Source organism: Pongo abelii, chromosome 13, assembly GCF_028885655.2.
Source record: "Pongo abelii isolate AG06213 chromosome 13, NHGRI_mPonAbe1-v2.0_pri, whole genome shotgun sequence".
In the NCBI taxonomy this organism is placed as follows: Eukaryota; Metazoa; Chordata; class Mammalia; order Primates; family Hominidae; genus Pongo; species Pongo abelii.
Genome location: NC_071998.2, coordinates 19,000,735 through 19,024,667, shown reverse-complemented (window position 1 = coordinate 19,024,667; position 23,933 = coordinate 19,000,735). Strand labels below are relative to the sequence as shown.

Below are 23,933 nucleotides of genomic sequence, written 5' to 3'. Positions count from 1 at the left end.
TATTCCAAACGGTAGAGAAAGAGGGAATCCTCCATAAATCAGTCTATGAAGCCAGTATCACCCTAATACCAAAAGGAGATGACATAAGAAAACAAACTACAAATCAATATCCCTGAATATAGATGCAAAAATCCCCAACAAAATACTAGCTAACTGAATCCAACAGCATATGAAAAAGATAATGCATCATGATCAAGTGGGTTTTATATCAGGGATGCAAGGATGATTTAACATACACAAGTCAATAAATGTGATAAATCACATAAACAAAATTAAACAAAAACTATATGATTATATCATTAGGTGTGAATCCTTCTTTAAATGTTTGGTAGAATTAATCAGAGAAGCTATCTGGTCCTGAACTTTTTTGTTGGTGGTGGTAAGTTTTGATTACTGATTGAATTACTTTACTTGTTATAGGTCTATTCAGATTTTCTATTCTCGAGTCAATTTTGATAGATGTGTGTTTCTAGGAATTTACTGATTTCATCTAGGTTATCTAACTTGTTGGCATAAAATAGTTTGTAATTTTTTTTTTTTTTTGAGACGGAGTCTTGCTCTGTCACCCAGGCTGGAGTGCAGTGGCGCAATCTCGGCTCACTCCAGCCTCTGCCTCCCAAGTTCAAGCGATTCTCCTGCCTCAGCCTCCCAAGTAACTGGGATTACAGGCTCCTGCCACCACACCCGGCTAATTTTTGTATTTTCAGTAGAGGCGGGGTTTCACCATGTTGGCCAGGCTGGTCTCAATCTCCTGACCTCAGGTGATCCGCCCTTCTTGGCCTCCCAAAGTGCTGGGATTACAGGCATGAGTCACCATGACTGGCCTGAGCAGTGATTTGACTACATTCATAATTTGGGTATATCATGTTTTCACTTTCATTTGGCTCAAAATATTTTCTAATCTCCCTTGTAATTTTTTATTTGACCTATAGGCTGCTTAAGATTGTGTTAATTTCTACATATTTGTAAATTTTCCAGTTTTGCTTCTGTTATTGATTTTTAGTTTCATTCTGTATTTGTCAGAGAAGATAATTTACAATTTACATAACTTTATCTTTTTACATTTATTGAAACTTGTTTTATGGCCTACCCTGACACATGATCCACGTGCTTTGTGTATTTTGCAATTGTTCGGTGGAGTATTTTCTTTTTTTTTTCTTTTTGAGATGGAGTCTCGCTCTGTCGCCCAGGCTGGAGTGCAGTGGCGCAGATCTCGGCTCACTGCAAGCTCCGCCTCCCGGGTTCACGCCATTCTCCTGCCTCAGACTCCAAAGTAGCTGGGACTACAGGCGCCCGCCACCACGCCCGGCTAATTTTTTTTTTGTATTTTTTAGTGGAGACGGGGTTTCACTGTGTTAGCCAGGATGGTCTCAATGTCCTGACCTCGTGATCAGCCCGCCTCGGCCTCCCAAAGTGCTGGGATTACAGGCGTGAGCCACTGCGCCCGGCCTCGGTGGAGTATTTTCTATATGTCTGTTAGGTCTTGTTGATTTACAGTGTTTTTCAAGTCCTCTATTTCTTTATTGATCTTCTGTCTAGATGTTCTATCTGTTATTGAAAGTGAGTGTTTAAGTCCATTTAGTGTTTCTGTAACAGACTACCTGTGACTGGGTAATTTATAAAGAGAAGAGGTTTACTTGGCCCATGATTCTGGTGACTTCAAGGTTCAAGATTGAGCAGCTGCATCTAGTGAGGACCTCCCTCATGCTGCTTCCACTCATGGCAGAAAGTGGATGGGGTGTGGGCATGTGCAAAGAGATCATGTGGTGAAAAAGAAAGCGAGAGAGAGAGAGATCCACCCACTGACCCAAACACCTCCCAGTGGGCTCCCCCGTTTAGCACTGTTACATGGAGGATCAAGTTTCCACAGGAGCCTTGGCAAAGCCAAACCACATTCAAACGATATGAGGCATATAATTTGCCAAATGCAGTGGGGTATTGAAGTCTCCAACAATTATCGTAGTACTATCTGCTTCTTCCTTCAAGTCTATCGATGTTTGTTTCATGTATTTTGGAGTTCTGATTTTTGGTATCTATACAGTTATAAGTATTTTATATTCTTGATAAATTTACGAGTTATCAATATATAATGACCTTAATTCATTTCTTGTAACAATTTTTGACTTTGTTTATTTTTGCTTTGTGTAACTAGTATAAGTTTTTGTTTTGTAGCTACCATTAGGCTTACATAAAACCTCTTATAACAGACTATTTATACTTGGTAACAACTTCACTTTGATCACATAGAAAAAAGTCTCCACTTTTACTCCATCCCCTTGCCCCCATTTTATGTTTTGATGTCATAATTTATATTTTTAATTGTATATCCCTTAGCAAATTATTATAGCTATTGTTTTTAATATTTATTTAATCTTCATACTAAAGACACAGATGATTTACATACCATCACTGCAGTATTAGAATATTCTGAATTTGACTGTGTACTTACTTGTAGCAGTGAGTTTTATACTTTCTCATGTTTCCATGACAACAATGAGCATTCTTTTCTTTTCTTTCAGCCTGAAGAGCTTCCTTTAGGATTTCTTGTGAGACAAGTCAGCTTTTATTTGTCTGGAAAAGTCTTTATCTCACTTTTATTTGTGAAGAACAGCTTTGGCAGGTACAGTATTCTTAGTTGGCAGATTTTTTTTCTTTGGGGCTTTGAATATATCATCTTGCTCTCTCCTGCCATGTAAGGTTTTTGCTAAGAAATATGCTGCTAGCCTTATTGGAACTCTCATATATGTGATTTATTTCTATTCTCTTGCTGCTTTTAGGATTCTCTCTTTGTCTTTGATTTTTGATAGTTTGATTATAATACATTTTGTTATAGTCTTGTTTGGATAGAATCTGGTTGGAGACATTTGGTCCTTATACCTTGATATCATTCCCCAGGTTTAAGAATTTTTTAGTGATTATTTCTTTAAACAATCTTGTCCTAGGGGCTAGATGTGTGGGTGTTGGCCTGGAGGCTAGGAACATTAGGGTTGACCTCTGTCTGGGGGCTCCAGGTGCTGGCCTGAAACCTGAGTCTACAGAGGTCATCTTGGAGCCTGGGTCCATGGGGGCTAATCCAGTGCTGGAGTCTACCAGGAAGGGACTGGGCTGTGGGTCTGCTGTAATGTGTGGCTGCAGGGGAAAATCTGAAGAGTGGGTCTGTGGGTGCCTGTTTGGAGATGAGAGCTGTAGGGGTTGGCCTGGTTCTTGGGTAGGTCTGAATCCTCGGGCCATGGGGACCAGCCTGGTGCTGCAAGCAGTCCAGAGCCTTTGGCTCCCTGGCCCTGGGGTGGGCCTGGAGCCTGAGTCTGTGGGGGATAACCTGGAGTTGGGGTTAGTCCAAAGTCTGGGGCTACTGATCAGCTACGGTCGGGCTACTACCCCAACTGTCCTTTCTATCTCTTTAGTGCATCCTTTCTGTAATCTCCTACCTGGTTTCCTTAGTTCTTGTGAAGGTGGTTTTATGCATGGATAGTTGTTCCAATTGATGTTTCTGCAGGGGAACAAGAGCTAGAAAGTCCTACTCACCATCTTGCTTACAGCCTTCTGCCCCAAGGCTGCAGTACTCTTCAATCACATGTTTTATGTTACCTCTTTCTTTTCTCCAGCCATTTGGAAATAATTACCAAGAGCTACTTTTTTTGGCCAGGTATGCAATTTTTGTGAACCAATACTGTTCTAACTGATTCTAACTCAAGAGGCAAGAAAAGCCCAGATGCCCCTAATTGGATCCATGGTTGTACTGTGCTGTATTTCCAGGACTTGTGCAAAGTTTAATACTATTACTCATCAGTTTTGTTTTACCTCCTATTTTTCTCATTCTTTGCATGGATTTATGGAGGCACTTTCCTGACTTTTTCATTGTGGGCTGTGTTGTAGTCACCTTGGATCGATCTCTGGCCCTTTGGTCATTGTGTGCTTTGAGTCTACATGGTGAGTCCCAGTTTTATTTCATGCATGAGCTTCATTGACAGAAAATCATTATACTTTATTTGCTTGCTTCATGCTTGGAAGATATGGATTTGGCCTTCATATTTCTGACTGGATACTTTAAATGAGTCAGATGCATCTGCTTTAAATACGTATTGACTAAGGAGAAGTAAGGGAAGAATCTGTAAAACTCAACCCAAAATGAAGTCTTTCTTCTTGCTAGAGGCATATTATTTATTTGGGTAGATTGAGATTTTCCTCTACATGTTTAAGAAGTTAATCTCAATTTGGATGTGATTCGTAATAAGAATTTCAAATCTGTATTTCACTTGAGTTTCTTGCAGTGTAATTATGTTTGTTGTCTGTTTGGGAATACTAAAACAATCATTTTATTGTAGTATATTTAATACTTTTACCATATTTCTTCTTACTTAAACCAATACATATAAATAACAACCACGAGAATCTCAAGCATATTTGAAATATTTTAATATCATTATGAATGTAGAAAGATAAAATTAGAGTGCTCAAAAAATATTTAAAAATTCTAGTCCAATATCCTCATTTAGAGAAAGAAACCGAGGCCCAGAAATGTAAAAGCAAGCAAATAAAATTAGTGGTATGGCCAAAATTAGGTACTTTGTTCATGAAAATATTTAGTCATTTTTGAGGCGAGTTAGGACTGGCGGGGCACGGAGGGACACTGTTGTCATAAAACTATGAAGGACCTACCAAGGAAAAAATACCTCTAGGGGTCTCTGTTTATTGAGTTCTAAAAAAATACCCATACTATATTTGGTTGGCTAATACCATATAAATGGATTTTAATTGGTAAGTGTTTTGGGCATTTCTTTTTCTCTCTTCTTTCCCTTCCTTCTCCACACATCTATCCCAAGGCACAGGCATTTTATTTTGCATTTTGGACCTGCTATCTGTTTGACAGTGTCCTCTTTTGATTTATTTATTGTTGTTTGCAAAGAAGGGGAAATTTTGAAGCATGAACTTGCTGTGCTACCTTGATTTGGAGGTCTCCTGGCCCAGTGTGGAAAAAGTTAAAATCATCTGGCATATGTTTATATATATTTAAGTGTCTCAGTTGGCTTCATTTGTGCACTGAGGTCCCAAGATCCACTCAAACTCCCACTTACATACAGGAAAGAAAAACATCTGCTGCTTTGACTAAAAGTTCCTCCTGGCCTTCCCTGTGAAACTCAGGTGAAACCTCCAGCCAACAGAATTGTAACAGAGTCATTCTATTACACCGAGAAGCCTGTGAGCTCACAGTGGGAGGAAATACTGCAGCAGGATATGCAGTTGGGAGGATCTTCCCTCCCGCAAGAAAATACAAAAAAGTGGAATTAATCATCTTCATCTTTTCACAAAGTTTGCTAAGAAATTAAATTCAAATTAACACACTCATAGTTTTTGCCTACCATGTTCAAAACACTCTTGGTGCTTATTAGAGACGTGGTGTTTGAGAGGGCACAGTTACCATAAGGCAGCCACACCAGCAGGCTGAGTACTTACATTAATGATAAACCTATTATGCTCTTTCCCCATGAAAACAGATCTGGACCCTCACCTCCCCACCTACTGCTGTCACAGGCTCCTGGAATTTCCCTCTCTCACCCCTACCCTTCACCTCTTTTGTGAATGTTCCTCAATCTGACTCCATCTTCCATCAGTCTTCTCCTCTTCAAACCCTTTCTCTGTGCTCTCTGGAATTCCTGATCAGTATAGTTTCCATATAGACATCCTTTACTTAAACCTTCTCTCCCATTTCTTGCCTTAATTGAAAATTGGCCTCTCTCTAGTCATCATCCCCCCTCCAATTCCATAGGCCTCATTACGACTTCCAAATCAATTCTTCTTTTTCTACCTTTGAAAAGCCTGGTGCCTCTGATGTTTGTACCACTTACCAGTGGCACAATATTATCATATTACCCTCTTTGTGTTAGAACTTCCCAGAGAAACAGAGCCAATAGGACACACATGCACACACGCACACACCTGCACACACACACACAAATGTATTTATAATTAAATAAGAAATATATACATATGACAGCCGGGCGCGGTGGCTCACGCCTGTAATCCCAGCACTTTGGGAGGCCGAGGAGGGCAGATCACGAGGTGAGGAGATCGAGACCATCCTGGCTAACACGGTGAAACCCTGTCTCTACTAAAAATACAAAAAAATTAGCTGGACATGGTAATGGGCGCCTGTAGTCCCAGCTACTTGGGAGGCTGAGGCAGGAGAATGGCGTGAACCTGGGAGGCGGAGCTTGCAGTGAGCCGAGATCGCATCCCTGCACTCCATCCTGGGCTACAGAGCAAGACTCCATCTCAAAAAAAAAAAAAAAAAAGAAAGAAAGAAAGATATACATGTGACAAAGTCCTCTTTTCTATAATTTGTCTTGTGGCTGTAGTTAGTGTTTATAATTAGCTTCTTCCTTTACCAGTTCAGTATTTCTGTTTCCTCCAGTAAGCCCTCCAGCACTACATAGCTCTTTGCTTTATGTGGTGGCCCAAACCTTCATTCCTGAAGGGTCTAGGCCATGAGTGTTCCTGCCTGGATTGGTTTGTTGTAGTTTTCCATCAACCTTAACCACCAGGCATGATAATATTGAAAGGTGCCTCGAGGGACCTCCTGTGTTGCAGACATACTCTTCTTTATCTCCATTGTGGAATAGTAGTCCAATTTTCTCTTGGTAGTCAGGATTAATCACCCCAACCAGCACAATGACTCCCTTCTTTGCCAGTTGATTCAGAGGCATGAGTAACCCAAAGTGGCCAGGTGACATTCTTAACTTCCAGTTCAGTAGAATCATTCTTGCGTCTCCTAGTGGGAGCATTCATCCCTCTGTTACTATAACCTCTAGGTAGTTACTATACCCTCTATAGTAGAGCATAAGATTGTGAAAACAGGAAGTCAACATTTGCTACTGAGTTGCTAGGGATAATGGTGAGTGGTTTTCCAACACAACGAAGTCTTAGGCAGTATACCACTCCGAAATCGCTTGATCAGAGATTTCCAGCACTCACTGGGGGCAGTTCTGTAATTGTGGAGGCTGAGAATCTTCTGTCTTGTGTCTGTAAGACAGAGACCCAGGAAAGTTGGTGGTATAGTTCCAGTCTGAGTCCGAAAGCCTGAGAATCAGGAGCACTGATGGTGTAAGTCCGAGTTCAAGGACAGAAACCAAGCAATGTCCTGGATCAAGCAGTCAGGCGGGGAAAGAGAGAGGCAGGATTCTCACTTCCTCTGACATTTTTGTTCTATTCAAGTCCTCAGTGGATTGGATGGGGTCCACTCACATTGAGGAGGGCAATCTGCCTTACTCAGTACTCCAATTAAAAATTTAAAGAGATATATACTTCTTTTGAAAACACCCTCGCAGACATGCCCAGAAATGTTTAACCCACTATCTGGGCATCCTGTGGCCCAGTCAAGTTGACACATGATAGTAACCGTCACACTCATCCTCCTCCCTTCAATCTACTTTCTCACTGCCCCTCAGTGACTGGAGCCGTTAGCACCTCTCTGCTTCACCTCTCATCTCATCTCTCAAAGCCACGTTTAAAATGTTACTGTATACATTACATGTCTTTGTGAAAATCAGTATGCTGAGCTATGGAGAAAAAAAGTATATCAGAGAAGTGTGAAACAAAATGTGAAATTTAAAATTTAAAGCATTACATGAATTGTGGATTATCAAAATTCACTTAAAATATTTCCATAGGTAAAAGAGAATGCTTGATTATGTCACATTTAAATAATTACTGTTCTTTAGTTTTTATTTTAATGGGGACAATTTACATTAAGCACTTGTAAAGCAATTTCAAAATTTCTGTAGGTGAAAACAACAAAGGGGCTAGGCGCAGTGACTCATGCCTGTAATCCCAGCACTTTGGGAGGCCGAGGTGGGTAGATCATGAGGTCAGGAGTTTGAGACCAGCCTGGCCAACGTGGTGAAACTTCTCTACTAAAAATACAAAAATTAGCCGGGTGTGGTGGCGGGTGCCTGTAATCCCAGCTACTTGGAAGGCTGAGGCAGGAAAATTGCTTGAACCTGGGAAACAGAGGTTGCAGTGAGCTGAGATTGTGCCGCTGCACTCTAGCCTGGGTGACAGAGCAAGACTCCGTCTCAAAAAAAAAAAAGAAAAAAGAAAAAAAAAAGGATTATTTCTTATTCATGCTAGATGCCCAGTGAGGGTGAATGGGGAGCTCTGTTTCACACTGACACTCAGGAATCTAGGCTGACAACGGCTCCATCCTCTTGTCACTGCTTCTGGTGGAATTTGTGGCCTTTCTGGTAGCTGCAGCAGGAGAAAGAGAACAGAGAACCACACTGGGACTTTGACAGCATCGGCCTCACTTTTGCTCACATTTCATTGATCAGAACTAGTCATGAGGCCCTGCGTAATGTTAAGGGCTGGGAAATACAGGCTTGCCTATGCACAAGCATCACTACTGCCCAGCAGAGTCTTTTTTTTTTTTTTTTTAAGACAGAGTCTCGCTCTGTCACCCAGGCTGGAGTGCAGTGGTGCCATCTCAGCTCACTGCAAGCTACACCTCCTGAGTTCATGCCATTCTCCTGCCTAAGCCTCCCAAGTAGCCCGCCACCACACCCAGCTAATTTTGTTTTTGTATTTTTTGTAGTAGAGATGGGGTTTCACCGTGTTAGCCAGGATGATCTCCATCTCCTGACCTCATGACCTGCCTGCCTTGGCCTCCCAAAGTGCTGGGATTGCAGGTGTGAGCCACCACGCCCAGCCTACCCAGCACAGTCTTGTTAAACAGCTCTCATGTCCTGTGGAGTCCTATCATGACACATGGGAACATGTGTGTCATGATAGGACTCCACATACAGGAGTAAAGGAGAAACGTGAGTTGATCAGTGAAATGAAGATGAAGGACAGGGTGAACCTCAGAGCCTCAGGTTGAAGCTCGTCTGTGATATCAGCAAGCATGTGGAAAGAACACACTCTCCTGGTGGAGGCATATGTGGAGGCTTTGATGGGCAATCAGGAGGATTTAGGACAGCTGTGAGCAGTTCTGCTTTTTTTTTTTTTTTTTTTTTTCTGTTGAGACGGAGCCTCGTTCTGTCTCCCAGGCTGGAGTGCAGAGAGGCTGGATCTTGGCTCACTGCAAGCTCCGCTTCCTGGGTTCACGCCATTCTCCTGCCTCAGCCTCCCGAGTAGCTGGGACTACAGGCACCCGCCACCATACCCGGCTAATTTTTTGTATTTTTAGTAGAGACAGGATTTCACCGTGTTAGCCAGGATGGTCTGGATCTCCTGACCTCGTGATCCGCCCACCTCAGCCTCCCAAAGTGCTGGGATTACAGGCGTGAGCCATCGCACCCAGACTGTTGGGTCACATTTTGTAATACATTTGCTGAGGTCTATTTTGTGATCTGTGAGTACGCACTGTGGTGGTGGCAGTAAAACACGTCAATGGGGATTTTCCTGCAGAGCCCTTGATCTATGCGGGGTGTATCACAATTGCACAATAAATACTGAGGATTCATTTCATTGAGAAGAAAGAAAAATCTGATAAGAAATAAAGTGAACCGATAAATATTTTCTCTACGTATGTGTGGTAGACAGAATTCGCAATGTGACCCCATGATTTCACACCCGAATCCCCCCAGAGCCCATGAGAACAGGGAATCCCATGACTATGTTGTGTCATATGGCACAGTTCACTGTAGAGTAGGGAGACTATCTGGTGGGCCTAATGTCATCACACAATTTAGGAGAAGAGTGTTTTTTTTGACTGGTAGAAGAAGTCAGAGAGATTCAGAGTATGAGAATGACACAGTGTGTACTGCTGTTCAGAAACAGAGGGAGACAAGACAGCAGGAATGAGGGTGGCCTGAAGGGTACAAGGCAGGTCCTGGCTGGCAGCCAACAAGGAAACCAGGACCTCAGTCCTCCAATGTCAGGAACTTTATCCTGCCGATAGCAGGAGTAAACTTGGAAGAGGAGCCTGGGGTCTAGGGAAGAAAACATTAACTTAAATCTTTATTTCAGCCTTGTGAGACTGAGCAGGCAGTCCAGCCACCGCATCCTGGAATTCTTGCCATTATCATACCCGTATGTGAAATAATAAAACCATGTGTTAGCTTCTGTATTGAATAAACTGAATAAACTTCTCAACTTTGCTTTCCTTCTCCAGTTTCCTCTCCCCATCCCTGCAGTATCATTCTTCATGGAAGACATATTAAATGTCTCTTTAAAACAACATTGCTTTGAAATATAAAAAACAGCATATGTCAACTGTTTTTTTACGATAAGAAGTACTATAACCAGACATTTTTTTAAAAAAAGATATTATCCTGCTTAGCTCACAAAAACGTTTTGGTTATTTGGGCTGTTAAATTTTACGGGTCATGTTCAGTAAATCAATTAGGTTCTTAAGAAATCTCCTGAAGATTGTCAGGTTGAAGAGGTCATAACCCAGAAGGAAATAAGCCTGCACTCCTAAGACAATCAGTGCTTCTGATAAGAAAAGCGGCTGACAGATAAGGTGGGAAGATTGGCCTCATCTCATGGGGCAGCTCTGCTGTTCTTGCCCATTCTGATGTTTTTGGATAACAAGGAAAATGTATTCAATTTTTTGGCTCCCCCTTTTAAAAAAGCAGTGGAAGCTTGTAATCAAAGACAATCATGTTGGGGTTCAGTAGGAGTCACCCCATCACATTCATCACACTCATCAACCAAAGGGAGGAGGCCTCTTCCTGAGTTCCTGCTTGAGGAACATGGCTGGAAAAGTAGGGAGAATGGAAGCTGATGCCAAAAACAAAAACAGGAAAGAGAAAGAAATGCCTCTTTGGTGCATCAAAACACTCGATTCAATCTGTGCATGTAGGTGGGGAAAGCATTTGTCCATTTTTAATTTCTGTAGTTAATCCAGGAGCCTCAAGAATAGGCTTATGGTTTGGAGTGCCCTTGAATGGTGACAAGAGTATGTTTTATTTGCATGGCTCTCCCCACTTTACCAACTACTTTCTCATAGGAGTCGCTTGTTTCTCACCTATGAAATTGTTAGAGGGTTTTGTTAACTTTTCAGTCTTGAGATTAGAAGAGGCTTTAATGTGCTGGAAGCGCAACTGCACTTTTGATTCATGAATTTTTTTTTCTTTTTTTTTGAGACGGAGTCTCGCTCTGTCACCCAGGTTGGAGTGCAGTAGGGCGATCTCGGCTCACTGCAAGCTCCGTCTCCTGGGTTCAGCCATTCTCCTGCCTCAGCCTCCTGAGTAGCTGGAACTACAGGCGCCCGCCACCACGCCCGGCTAAATTTTTTTTTGTTTTTTTTTTAGTAGAGATGGGGTTTCACCATGTTAGCCAGGATGGTCTCCATCTCCTGACCTCGTGATCCACCCGCCTTGGCCTCCCAAAGTGCTGGGATTACAGGCATGAGCCACTGCACCCAGTCGATTCATGAATTTTCTATTCAGTTTCCAGCCTCTTCTGGAACACATTCAACAATGGAGAGCTCCCTTCCTTTTGTAACTCTGGAGAGTTCAAGTAATCCATTTATTGTTTGCTAGAAAATATAACCTTTTAAAAATATTTTCTTACTTTCTATTTTATTATTTATTTATTATCATTATTATTTGAGATGGAGTCTCGCTCTGTCACCAGGCTGGAGTGCAGTGGCACAATCTCGGCTCACTGCAACCTCTGCCTCCTAGGTTCAAGCAATTCTCCTGCCTCAGCCTCCCAAGTAGCTGGGACTACATGTGTGTGCCACCACGCCCAGCTAGTGTGTGTGTGTGTGTTTGGTAGAGACGGGGTTTCACCATGTTGGCCAGCATGGTCTCATTCTCTTGACCTCCTGATCCACCTGCCTTGGGCTCCCAAAGTGCTGGGATTACAGGTGTGAGCCACCGCACCCAGCCCATTTTAGCTTTTAACTGTCTGCAACAAAGACAGAAAATGACACCAACCTAAATCATTCCTGTGAGAGTTCAGGACCATCATCTCCCAAACTTTGGAGTGTCTGATTCCCTCTAGCCAATATGCAATGAGATTTCAGGCAAGTATTGTTTGAGGTTGACAGTAACTGTATCCAAAAGTTATCTTCCTAAACATATACAATCGTTTTAGAAATAAATGCCTACATTTTCTTTGATTACCTGGGCTAACTGATGAAATTGTCCTTTCTGCCTCACCTTACAAAGGTACTTTACAAAGTTTGGGATTAATGTTGCGATGGGAAATCAACCCATACTAGATGCAAAAAAGCAGAGCTCACTGCCTGAAAATGTGAGGTGTGAGGCTATTCAATGGTTGTAAAAAATAAAAATAAAAAATAAAAAAGATCAATGAAGGTGGACTTAGAAGGACCGGTGTCCAGGCAGCTCTGCTGTGGGAACTTTAGAATCAGGGTCATGGGAATGAGGAAGGAAAATGACTTGGGTATATTCCACAGAGTGGATCCTGTTTTCAGAAAATGCTTTCATTTATTTTTGCATTTGACAGTTTATACTCAAGAATAAAATAGTCACCTCAAGAGCGTTAGGGAAGCGGAAGCCTAGGAGAGCCAGAGTGACACCATTTTAACATCAACTCCATCTTTAAGTTAGCAAGGTACATTCCTTGCCAGTCATGACTCATGGTCCTGACATGTTTACAGCTAAGGAAAGAGCTTGGTAATGCCTGCAAGGACAAACTCCTACAATAACAGGCAGTCCAGATGTCCCAATGCCCATAACAATATATGCTTTCAAGATAATTATAGTTATGCTTTGATGTACTCATACACTAAAATGTCAAGGATCATTTTCTTTAAATCAATAGAATAATAAATTTTGTCATTCTGTCAGCCCACCTGCACATAGGCACAGCTTAGTTTATTCTTTACATAAAGAAGACGTCTATGTAAGAAAAACTTAAAACAAAGATGGGGCATTCCTGTTCTTGCTTTCTGAGGATACCTTACTCCATAACCTAGAGGCTTTCAATAAACTCTCCCCTCCCACTTTATTCTACAACTCACCTTGAATTCTTTCCTGTGTGAGATCCAAGAACACTCTCTTGGGGTTTGTATCAAGATCCCTTTTCTGGTAAAAAAGAGGATGCAAAAATTCAGCTACAACAAAAATAGACATGGATTATTCTTCCTAAAAAGATTCTACTTGTCTGTTGCCATTGGAGGAATGTATCCGATGTTGTCAAATGTCAAACAAGACTCAGAGGACCTAATCACTCATATTTTGGTAGCTGGTTCTCTTTGGAATACAGAATTTTAAAAGGCTTGAAGCAGTACTCTTGAGTAATGTGGAGAGTAGATAGATGATGGAGAGTAGATAGAATGATTTAGGTCTGTGCCATTTTCTTCTTTCTTGCAGAGAGTTAAAAGATAAAATGGAAAGTGGGAAAATATTTTCAAAATAATTACTCTGTTTATATTCACAATATAACCTTTTCACAATAATAATTCTTCTTCCTCTTCTTCTTCTTCTCCTTCTTCTTCCTCCTCTTCCTCCTCCTCTTCTTCTTCCTCCTCTTCCTCCTCCTCTTCTTCCTCTTCCTCTTCTTCTTCTTCCTCTTCTTCTTCTTCTTCCTTCTTCTTCTTCTTTCTTCTTCTTCCTTCTCCTTCTTCTTCTTCTTCTTCTTCTTTCTTCTTCTTCTTTTTCTTCTTTCTTCTTCTTCTTTCTTCTTCCTTCTTCTTTCTTTTTTCACGGAATCTTGCTCTGTCGCCAGGCTGGAGTGCAGTGGTGCAATCTAGGCTCACTGCAAGCTCCGCCTCCTGGGTTCTCGCCATTCTCCTGCCTCAGCCTCCCGAGTAGCTGGGACTACAGGCACCCACCACCACGCCCAGCTAATTTTAGTATTTTTAGTAGAGATGAGGTTTCACCATGTTGGCCAGGCTGGTCTCCATCTCTTGACCTCGCACTTCACCCACCTTGGCCTCCCAAAGTGCTGGGATTACAGGCATGAGCCACCGTGCCCAGCCAATAATTACTCTTTTTATATTCCAGGAGAAAAGTTGGGATCATGGATAAATGACTTGCCCCAACTCCGGACAATGAAGCAATGGCAACCTGTTAACACATCTTAATTTTGGGTATTTCTTAAAGTTTTATTTTTGTTTTCACCTTTCTACCCTCCTACTTTTCCCATGAGAATGGGTGTGGTTACTCATTTGCTTGCACAAATCTCATTCTTGTATCCAGTTATCACCGTCAGTACTCTCAGGTGGTCCTAGTTAACCAGCTTCTCCAGACGCAGCTGTTCACCTTTTGTCCGTTCAGCATCCAAGGTGAGTCTTCAGCACTGTCTGATGCTCCAGCAATTTATTCTGGCAGTGCTCTTATGAGATGGATAGTGGGAGCAGGACAGGCCAGATAGAGTCAGGGTCAGATGACCACCTGATGGGGAGGATCTTCATCCACAGACCGTTCTCAGTGTTTGGGGGATTCTTCCTCCTTTTTTATTCCTGTATTTAATCTGGGTTCAGTCATTAGGTGTTTCTTTCATAGAGGAATTTTAATGGTATAAGGGTAAGCTTTGTTTTAGGGTTCATGAAAGTGGCATATGTGCTGAGGAGGCCTAGGCAATCAGGGTTTTTAGGTCTTATTTTCATGGGGACCCAGTAATCATCCCCCAGCCAGGGCTGGAAATCCCCAGGCCAGGTTATATCATACTGCTGAGTGACACATAGTGTAGGTCCCATGAGATGTTTGAGTGCGCTTTATGGCCATCATTAATCTTACAGGTATGATATGTTTCTTATTGTACCATACAACAGTCATCCACACTTCTCATCCGCATTCTTGCAGCAATCGAATCTTCTCATACAACAGTGAGGTAAGATTACCATTCAGCCTTTGTTGTGATGACTGCCCACCTGCTACTTTAAGTTTAGCTGTGTGTGGTACTATGATTACTCTTCCTTTCAAGAACAGCATTTTCTTTCCTTTGGGATTAATGATTGCTTGTTTGGGGGGGCTATACTTTCTTTTTATACATTATTACTAATATTTAAACCAAATTTCTCTTAACCTGGGTTTTCTCTAAAAGCAGAGCCTAGTACAAAGGTATGTAGGCATTTTATTTTATTTGGGAAGTGACTGTAGGATACAGTAATATGAGGGCCTGGAGAACATGACAGAGAGAAGGAAAAGCCAATTAAAAAATACACAGGGTCAGGAGATCGAGACCATCCTGGCCAACATGGTGAAGCCCCATCTTTACTAAAAATACAAAAATCAGCCGGGTGTAGTGGCAGGTGCCTGTAATCCCAGCTACTTGGGAGGCTGAGGCAGGAGAATTGCTTGACCCCAGGAGGAGAAGATTACAGTGAGCCGAGATTGCGCCACTGCACTCCAGCCTGGCAACAGAGCAAGACTCTGTCTCAAAAAAAAAAAAAAATACATAGGGGTTCACCTCTGCAGATAGGGCTGAATACTGCTGGAACTGTTTGAGGAACTACGTGAAATGCATCCTCTTGATGGCTACTGTCCTCCAACAGAAGCAGGTTGTTTCTTTGGAGTTAATGCCTCTCAACTCCCAGGTTATGCAGGCCTGAGTGCTGTGTCCTGAGAAATTTCAGTAAAGCTCATTGCAGAAAGCATTCAGGGTAGTGCAGCCATGGCTGAAGTCAAAGGGGGTTGAGAGGACCTGAGATGGGACACATGTTGGGGGAAAGGCAGCTATCTAGAGCTGGGAGGGGGACCTGGTAATGTGACTCCTGGCAATGTCCTTTACACGGCCCTTTCTCTCAAGTGTACCTAATGTCATAAATTCCTGAACTTTGGGAGTGGGACCATTTCGTATAATTCACACCTCTTCTACACGTAATATAACTACTAAGTCAACGGCATATATCCATCTTTTTTTCCAGATCCCCAAGTTCCTGTTTTCTCTTCTTTCATCCTTATGGGTTTATTATGTTTTTTACAAAGACAACCCCCTTATTGTCATCTTAGTGGCATTTCAGGGGTAAGTCGAATGAAAGGCATGCTTCCTATCTACTCTCTTGAATCTACATATACTCTTTTGGGTTTTAAACCTTTTTAGAGAAAAAAACTTCAGTGGTATATGCCTCTTAAAAAAGATCTTACATGAATAGGCCAAAAAAACTCAGTTTTTGTCAAGCTAATTATTGAATTTTAACCAAACAAAACCAGCCAACTTGCTATATAATTATTTTAATAGGGCGTACACTGTATGCTTTTTGTTTCTGCACATTTTTACACTTGCAGATATTATACACGGAATTTTATATTCTTCCTGTTCAGTTAATATTCTGTTTATATCTTCTCTTTTCTACATGATTAAAAAAATGTTATTAGGCCGGGCGCAGTGGCTCACGCCTGTAATCCCAGCACTTTGGGAGGCCGAGGCAGGTGGATCACGAGGTCAGGAGACCGAGACCATCCTGGCTAACACGGTGAAACCCCATCTCTACTAAAAATACAAAAAATTAGCCGGGCGTGGTGGCGGGAGCCTGTAGTCCCAGCTACTCGGGAGGCTGAGGCAGGAGAATGGCGTGAACCCGGGAGGCGGAGCTTGCAGTGAGCTGAGATCGCGCCACTGCACTCCAGCCTGGGCGATAGAAGGAGACTCCGTCTCAAAAAACAAACAAACAAAAATTATTCTACACCCCTCTTCTATCCTATTTCCTGTTTTTACATCAGCTCTCCCCTCCTGCTTCTGAGTCTCCAGTGTCCTTTATACCACGCTGTACCTTTACCTACTCATATTAGCTTATAAGTGAGAATATGTGGTTTTGGTTTTCTATTCTGAGTTACTTCACATTTCAAATGGAATTGTTTTCTTAACTTCATTCACTTAGTGCTCACTGCAAGTGTATAGAAATACAATTAATTGTTTAATATTGATTTTTATCCCTCAAAATTGCTGAACTCATTTGTTAGGTCTAATCGTTTTCTGGGGTATTCTTTTGGATTATATGTATACAAAATTTGGGTAATCTGTAAGTAACTGATGTTACAATCTATTGTGCTCATTCAATACTTTTCCCTAAGCCCAATCACACATTAAACAAACACAGAGTTCCTTTTAGTTCCTGCCTAAGCACTGAGTTTTTATAATGAAAGGTGGGAAGATATGTTCTATAAGAAAAGGTTTTTTAAAAAAACAGTTTTATTGAGATATAATTTTACATTCCATAATATTCACCCATTTAAAGTATGTAATTTAATATTTTTTACTATATTCACAGTTTTATAAAGCCATTACCATTATTCAACTTTAGAATACTTTTATTTCCCTTAAAAGAAACCCCATCCCCATTAGCAGTCACTTGCTATTCTCCTCTCCTTCCCCACTTCACCAACTCCTCACCTCTCTACCCGAAGTAAGCACTAATCTACCTGCTTATTCTGGGCATTTAATAGAATGGAACCATGCAATATATGGTCTTTTGTGGCTGGCTTCTTTTACTTTGTATAATGCTTTCAAGTTTCATCTATGTGGTAGCCTATATCAATACTTCATTTATTTTTAAGACAGAATAATCTTTCATTGTATTTATGTACCACATTTTATTTATCCATTCATCAGGATAAATGGGCATTTTGGACATTGGGTTGTTTCCACTTCTGGCTGCTATGAACATTCATGGGCACTTTTTTTTTTTTTGAGAGAGTCTTGCTCTGTCGCCCAGGCTGGAATGCAGTGGCATGATCTCCGCTCACTGCAAACCTCTGCCTCCTGGGTTCAAGTGATTCTTCTGCCTCAGCCTCCCGAATAGCTGGGACTACAGGCACGTGCCACCATGCCTGGCTAATTTTTGTATTTTTAGTAGAGATGGGGTTTCACCATATTGGCCAGGCTGCTCTCAAACTCCTGACCTCATGATCTGCCCGTCTTGGCCTCCCAAAGTGCTAGGATTACAGGTGTGAGCCACCATGCCCGGCCTATGTACTCGTTTGTGTGTGTGTGAACATGTTTCACACCTAATGGTGGAATTATTGAATCGTATTGTAATTCTATCTTTAATTTTTTGAGGAATTGTCAGTTTTCCACAATGGCTGCATCATTTCACATATTTATCAACAGTGTATGAGGGTTTAAATGTCTTCAAATCCTTGCCAAAAGTTTTCACTGTCTGCCTTTTCGATTATAGCTGTCTTTGTAGACGTGATTTTGATTCACATTTCCGTAATGAATAGTGATGTTGAGCCAGTTTTCATATGTTTGTGGATATTTGTACATCTTCTTTGGAGAGATGCCTATTTAAATCCTTTGCCTATATTGTATTTGGATTATTTGCCTTGCTACTATTGAGAGTGGTATGATTCCTTTATATTCTGGATATAAGACCCTTATCAGATATATGGCATGCAAATAGTTTATTCATTTCTGCAAGTTTTGTCTTTTTTTGATGGTATTGTTTGTAGCACAAAACTTTTAAATTTTGGTGAAGTCAAATTTATTTTTTATTTCATTGCTCATGCTTTTGCTGTTGTACCTTAAAAATCTTTGCCTAAACCCAAGGTCAGAAAATTTCACTCCTCTATTTTCTTCTAAAAGTTTTACAGATTTTTATGCTTATACTTAGGTTTTTAATCTTTTTGAATAAACTTTTTGTGTATGGTGTGAGGTAGGGCATTGAGTTATCTAGCCACATTTGTTGAAAAGGCTCTTCTTTCTCCAATCACTTTTATTAGAACCCTTCTGAAAAATTCATTGGCTATAAATATAACAATTTATTTTTAGATTCTCAATTCTGTTCTACTGATCTATGTGTCTATTCTTATGGCCATACTACACTGTTTTTATTATTATAGATTTGTGTTATGTTTTAAAATCATTAAACGTGAATCCTTTAAATTTATTCTTTTTCAAAATTGTTTTGGGGATTCTTGGTCCCTGAATTTTCAGAACTTTTAAGATCAGTTTGTCAGTTTCTGAAAAAGAGCTAGCTAAGATTTTGATAGAGATTGTGTTGAATCTGTAGATCAGCTTACAAAGTATGGTCATTTAACAATATTAAGTCTTTGGGAGGCTGAGGCAGGAGAATCGCTTGAACTCGGGAGGCGGGGGAGGTTTCAGTGAGCCGAGATTGTGCCATTGCACTCCAGCCTGAGCAACAAGAGTGAAACTCTGCCTCAAAACAAACAAACAAACAACAACAACAACAACAAAAACAATATTAAGTCTAGGTAATATCTTTCCATTTATTTAGATCTTTAATTTCTTTTGAAACTGGTTTGTAGTTTTTAGAATACAAATCTTGCAATTCTTTTGTTAAATTATAGCTTAGTATTTTATTCTTTTTGATGTCATTTCAAATGGAATTGTGTATATATATATTTTTTACTTCAGTAGCTTTAGGGGTAGAAGTGGTTTTTGGATACATGGATGATTGTGTAGTGGTGAAGTCTGAGATTTTAGTACACCTGCCACCTGAGGAGTGTACATGGTACCCAATAAGCAGTTTTTTATCCCTTCTCCTTCTGAGTCTCCAATGTTCATCATACCATTCTGTATGCTTTTGCCTACCCATAGCTTAGCTTATAAGTGAGAACATATGGTATTTGGTTTTCCATTCCTGAATTACTTCACATGTCAAATGAAATTGTTTTCTTAATTTCATTCACTGAATGTTCATTGTTAATATATAAAAATAAAATTAATTTTTAATATTGATTTTTATCCTTCAAACTTGCTGAACTCAGTAGTTCTAATAGTTTTCTGGGGTGTTCTTTTGAATTATCTGTATACAAAACTTAGGTCATGTATAAGTAGAGATACTTTTACTTCTTCTTTTTCAATCTGGATATCTTTTGTTATTTTTGACTATCTTGGCTGGCCCATCCCTTGGAGGGGATTTTTATTGTACATTTTTTTATTAGCGAGATGTACCATATACATTTTCCTACAGTAATTTTGAACTAATTATTCTTATAGACATCTGTATATTTTCTACTTATTTTTAGATTTCTTTCTGACTTATGGGGAAATGAAGCACATGTTTATTAATTTCCATATTTTTCTAGATATTTTTGATGTTGTTTTTATTTTTCTCCAGATTAATGGCTTCCTTGTCAGAAAATATCTGTAGATTTTCCATCATTTGAAATTTGTTGAGATTTTATTTATGGCTCAGTGTATGCTTCTTTTTAAATAAGTGTTCTGTATGTGCTTGAAAATGATGTGTATTTTGGCAGCATTTGATTGAGTGACAGTTTTATGAGGTTCAAATCTTCTAAATCCTCTTAGTTTCTTCTATTAATTAGTGATAAAAATGTGTTAAAAATAAAAATAATCAGAGTAGAGGATTTTCTTTGTAGTTCTAGGGATGTTTTTATTTATGCGTGTTGAGGCTAGGTAATTAGATGTATATATATTATAATTGTTGTATCTTCCTAATAGTAACATGTCTATATTAGCTTTTATGGTTAATATTTTCCTGGTATGCCTTTTTACTTTTTAAATCATTAACCTTTCTGTATCCTAATGTTTTATATATATCTTGTGAAAACAGTAGCAAATTGGGTTTTGTGTTATAGTCAGTTCATTTTTACTTTAAAATAAATAGTTTAGTCAATTTATGTTTAAAACAGTTACTGATATATATAGGTGTGTATTTTCCATTATATCTGTGTTCGTAGTTTATCCGTGTTCCATTTCCTTTTATCTTAGGTTGTTTATATTTTCTTATCTAATTTCCCCCCTTATAATTTAGAAGTTGTATACTATTTTTATTTTTATTGTAATAATTATAACATAGATACTATATTAATATCCATATTGTTCAGAACAACAGAACCAACAGGACACACACACACAGTCTGAAAGCCAGCAGTCTTGAGACCCAAGAAGAATCCATTTTTCAGTTCAAGTCTGAAGGCAGTAAAAGACTCATATCCCAGCTCCAACAGTCAGGCATGAAAAAAAAGTTCAGCTTTTTTGTTCTGTTTAGGCCTTCAACTGATTGAATGAGGCCCATTCTCATTGGGGAGCACAATCTGCCTTACTCAGTCTACTGATTCAAATGTTAATTTAATCCAGAAATACTCTCACAGACACCTCCAGAATAATGTTTGGCCAAATGTCTGGGTACCATGTGACCCAATAAAGTTGAACACATAAAATTGAGCGCTACAGCACTTAATTGATCAGTGTCTCAGTTAATTTGTATCTAGACCTCATACCAAATGATAAAAGAGCATTAGAAGACTCTTTTACTTTATTTTCCTTCCTCTCTTTTTATTCTGCTGTTAATAAAATTTCATTTTTTATCTTAAACATTCTACAAGGTGATGCCTGTTTTTACATTTTTTATTGTGGTAAAATATGCATAACATACTTTTTATCATTGTAACCATTTGTGAGTATGCAGTTCAGTAGCATTAAATATATTTACAATGTTATAGAACTATTGTTCCTACTATCTACTCCAAAATTTTTTTTTTTTTTGAGACGGAGTCTCGCTCTGTCACCCGGGCTGGAGTGCAGTGGCACCATCCCGGCTCACTGCAAGCTCCACCTGCCAGGTTCACACCATTCTCCTGCCTCAGCCTCCGGAGTAGCTGGGACTACAGGCTCCCGCCACCACGCCCGGCTAATTTTTTGTATTTTTAGTAGAGACGGGGTTTCACCGTGTTAGCCAGGATGGTCTCGATCTCCTGACCTCGTGATCCGCCTGCCTCGGCCTCCCAAAGTGCTGGGATTACAGGCGTGAGCCACCGTGCTTGTCCCCTACACCAAAAATTTTTATTATCCTCAACATGAACTTTGTACTCATTAATCAATAAGTACCCATTTCCCCACTCCTTATCCTCTAGTAAGCTTGATTCTACTTTCTGTCTGTAAATTTGCGTACTCTAGGTACCTTATATACATGGCATTGTACGATATTTGTCCTGCTATATCTGCCTTATTAAACAAAGCATAATATTTTCAAGGTTCATTCATGTTGTAGCAAATATAAAAATTTTATTTCTTTTTATACCTGAATAGTATTCCATCACAATGCCACATATTCTTTATCTATTCATCTGTTGATGGACACTTGGATTGCTTCCACCTTTTGGATGTTAGGAATAATGCCGCTATGAACATTAGTACACAAATACCCGCTTTAGTCCTTGATTTCCATTGTTTTCTATACATACTTAGGAGAGGAATTGCTGAGTCGTTTGGTAGTCTTTAGATTAACTATTTGAGAAACTGCCAAATTATCTTACAAAGCAGTTGCACCCCATTTTACATTTCTACCCTTAATGCACAAGGGTTCCAATTTCTCCACATTCTCACGAGTATTTATTATTTTTCAATTATGATTATTATTATTAATTGTATAGCCATCTTTGTAGGTGTGACTTGGTATCTTGTTGTGGTTTTGATTTGTATTTTTCTATCTACTAATGATTTTGGACATCTCTTTATGTATTTATTGACTATTTGTAGGTCTTCTTTGGAGAAATGTTTATTCAAGTTGTCTGCCCATTTTTAAATGTTTGTTTGTTTGTTTTTTGTTGTTGAGTATTGCATTAGTCTGTTTTCACACTGCTATAAAGAACTACCCGAAACTGGGTAATTTATGAAGAAGGAGGTTTAATTGACTCACAGTTCTGCATGCTTAACAGGAAGCATGACTGAGAGGCCTCAGGAAACTTACAATCATGGCGGAAGGTGAAGGGGAAGCAAGGACTTTCTTCACATGGTGGTAGGAGAGAAAGAGAGAGTGAAGGGGGAAGTGCCACACACTTTCAAACAACCAGATCTTGTGAGAACTCACTCATTAGCATGAGAACAGCAAGAGGGAAGTCCACCGCCATGATTCAGTCACCTCCCACCAGGTCCTCCCGACATGTGAGGATTACAATTCAACATAAGATTTGGGTGGAGACACAGAGCCAAACCATATCAAGTATTAAGAGTTCTTCATATAGTCTGGATATTAATCCCTTATCAGAATGTCTGAGATATTCTGATCTAAGAGTTCTTCATATAGTCTGAATATTAATCCTTTATCAGAATATCTGAGATCAGAAGCAGCAATTAGCAGTCAGAGAATAGGTCTCTGATATTTGGAGGACAGGATACTATTTGGCCACCCTGCCTCTGCAAGCTGAATGGAAACTGCTATTGGAATGCATGCACAGCTACCTGCCATGTGACTGGAGGTAAGGGATGGATAGTTGCTACTGTGCTAAGAGCTGAAATTGACAAAATTAATGCAATTTACCATCCAACATTTCCCTGGAAGTTGCAAACCTTTGACAGACTCTAGAGTTCCAAAAGAGTTACATCAGGCTGGGTGCAGTGGCTCACGCCTGTAACCCCAACACTTTGGGAGGCCAAGGCAGGTGGATCACCAGGTCAGGAGATCAAGAACATCCTGGCTAACACCGTGAAACCCCGTCTCTACTAAAAAATACAAAAAATTAGCCAGGTGTGGTGGCAGGCACCTGTAGTCCCAGCTACTCGGGAGGCTGAGGCAAGAGAATGGCATGATCCCAGGAGGCGGAGCTTGCAGTGAGCCGAGGTCGTGCCACTGAATGCCAGCCTGGTTGACAGAGCGAAGACTCTGTCTCAAAAAAAAAAAAAAGAATTACATCAGACATATTCTATCAATGCAATTGTGTCTAGTTGGGGGAGACAGTTTCCTGGTGCTTCTTAATTTGCCATTCCAGAATTCTCTCTCTCTTTCTTTATTTGTTATATCTGTTAAAATTTATATTTGTTAATCACTTTGGTTTCTTCTTTTTAGTCAGTTTAGATAATTTGTGTGTTTTAAGAAATTTATGCATTTATTTTAGGTTATTTGTTTGGCATACAATTGCTCACAGTACTCTTAATTCTTTATTTCTATAACATCACTAGTATTGTCCCCATTCTCATGTCTAATATTTGTCATTTGCATGTTTTCCCTTTTCTTCTTAGTCTTTCTAGGTAAGTTTGTCAATTTGGTTGATCTTTACAAAAAACCAACTTTTGATTTTATTGCTTTTTCTCTATTGTTTTTCTATTCTCCATTTTGTTTTTCTCTGCTGTAATCTTTATTGTTTATT

The 23,933-nt window shown here is 40.0% G+C and overlaps 1 long non-coding RNA gene across 1 annotated transcript in view; it reads left to right on the top strand.

Annotated features, from left to right (window-relative positions):
* The window catches only part of LOC129047781 (uncharacterized), a 44,651-nt gene that overhangs the window by 15,153 nt on the left and 5,565 nt on the right, over positions 1-23,933 (top strand). The window contains exon 4 of the long non-coding RNA XR_010136487.1: positions 2,520-2,620. This is a non-coding gene — a long non-coding RNA (uncharacterized LOC129047781). The remainder of the gene's footprint in view (positions 1-2,519; positions 2,621-23,933) is intronic.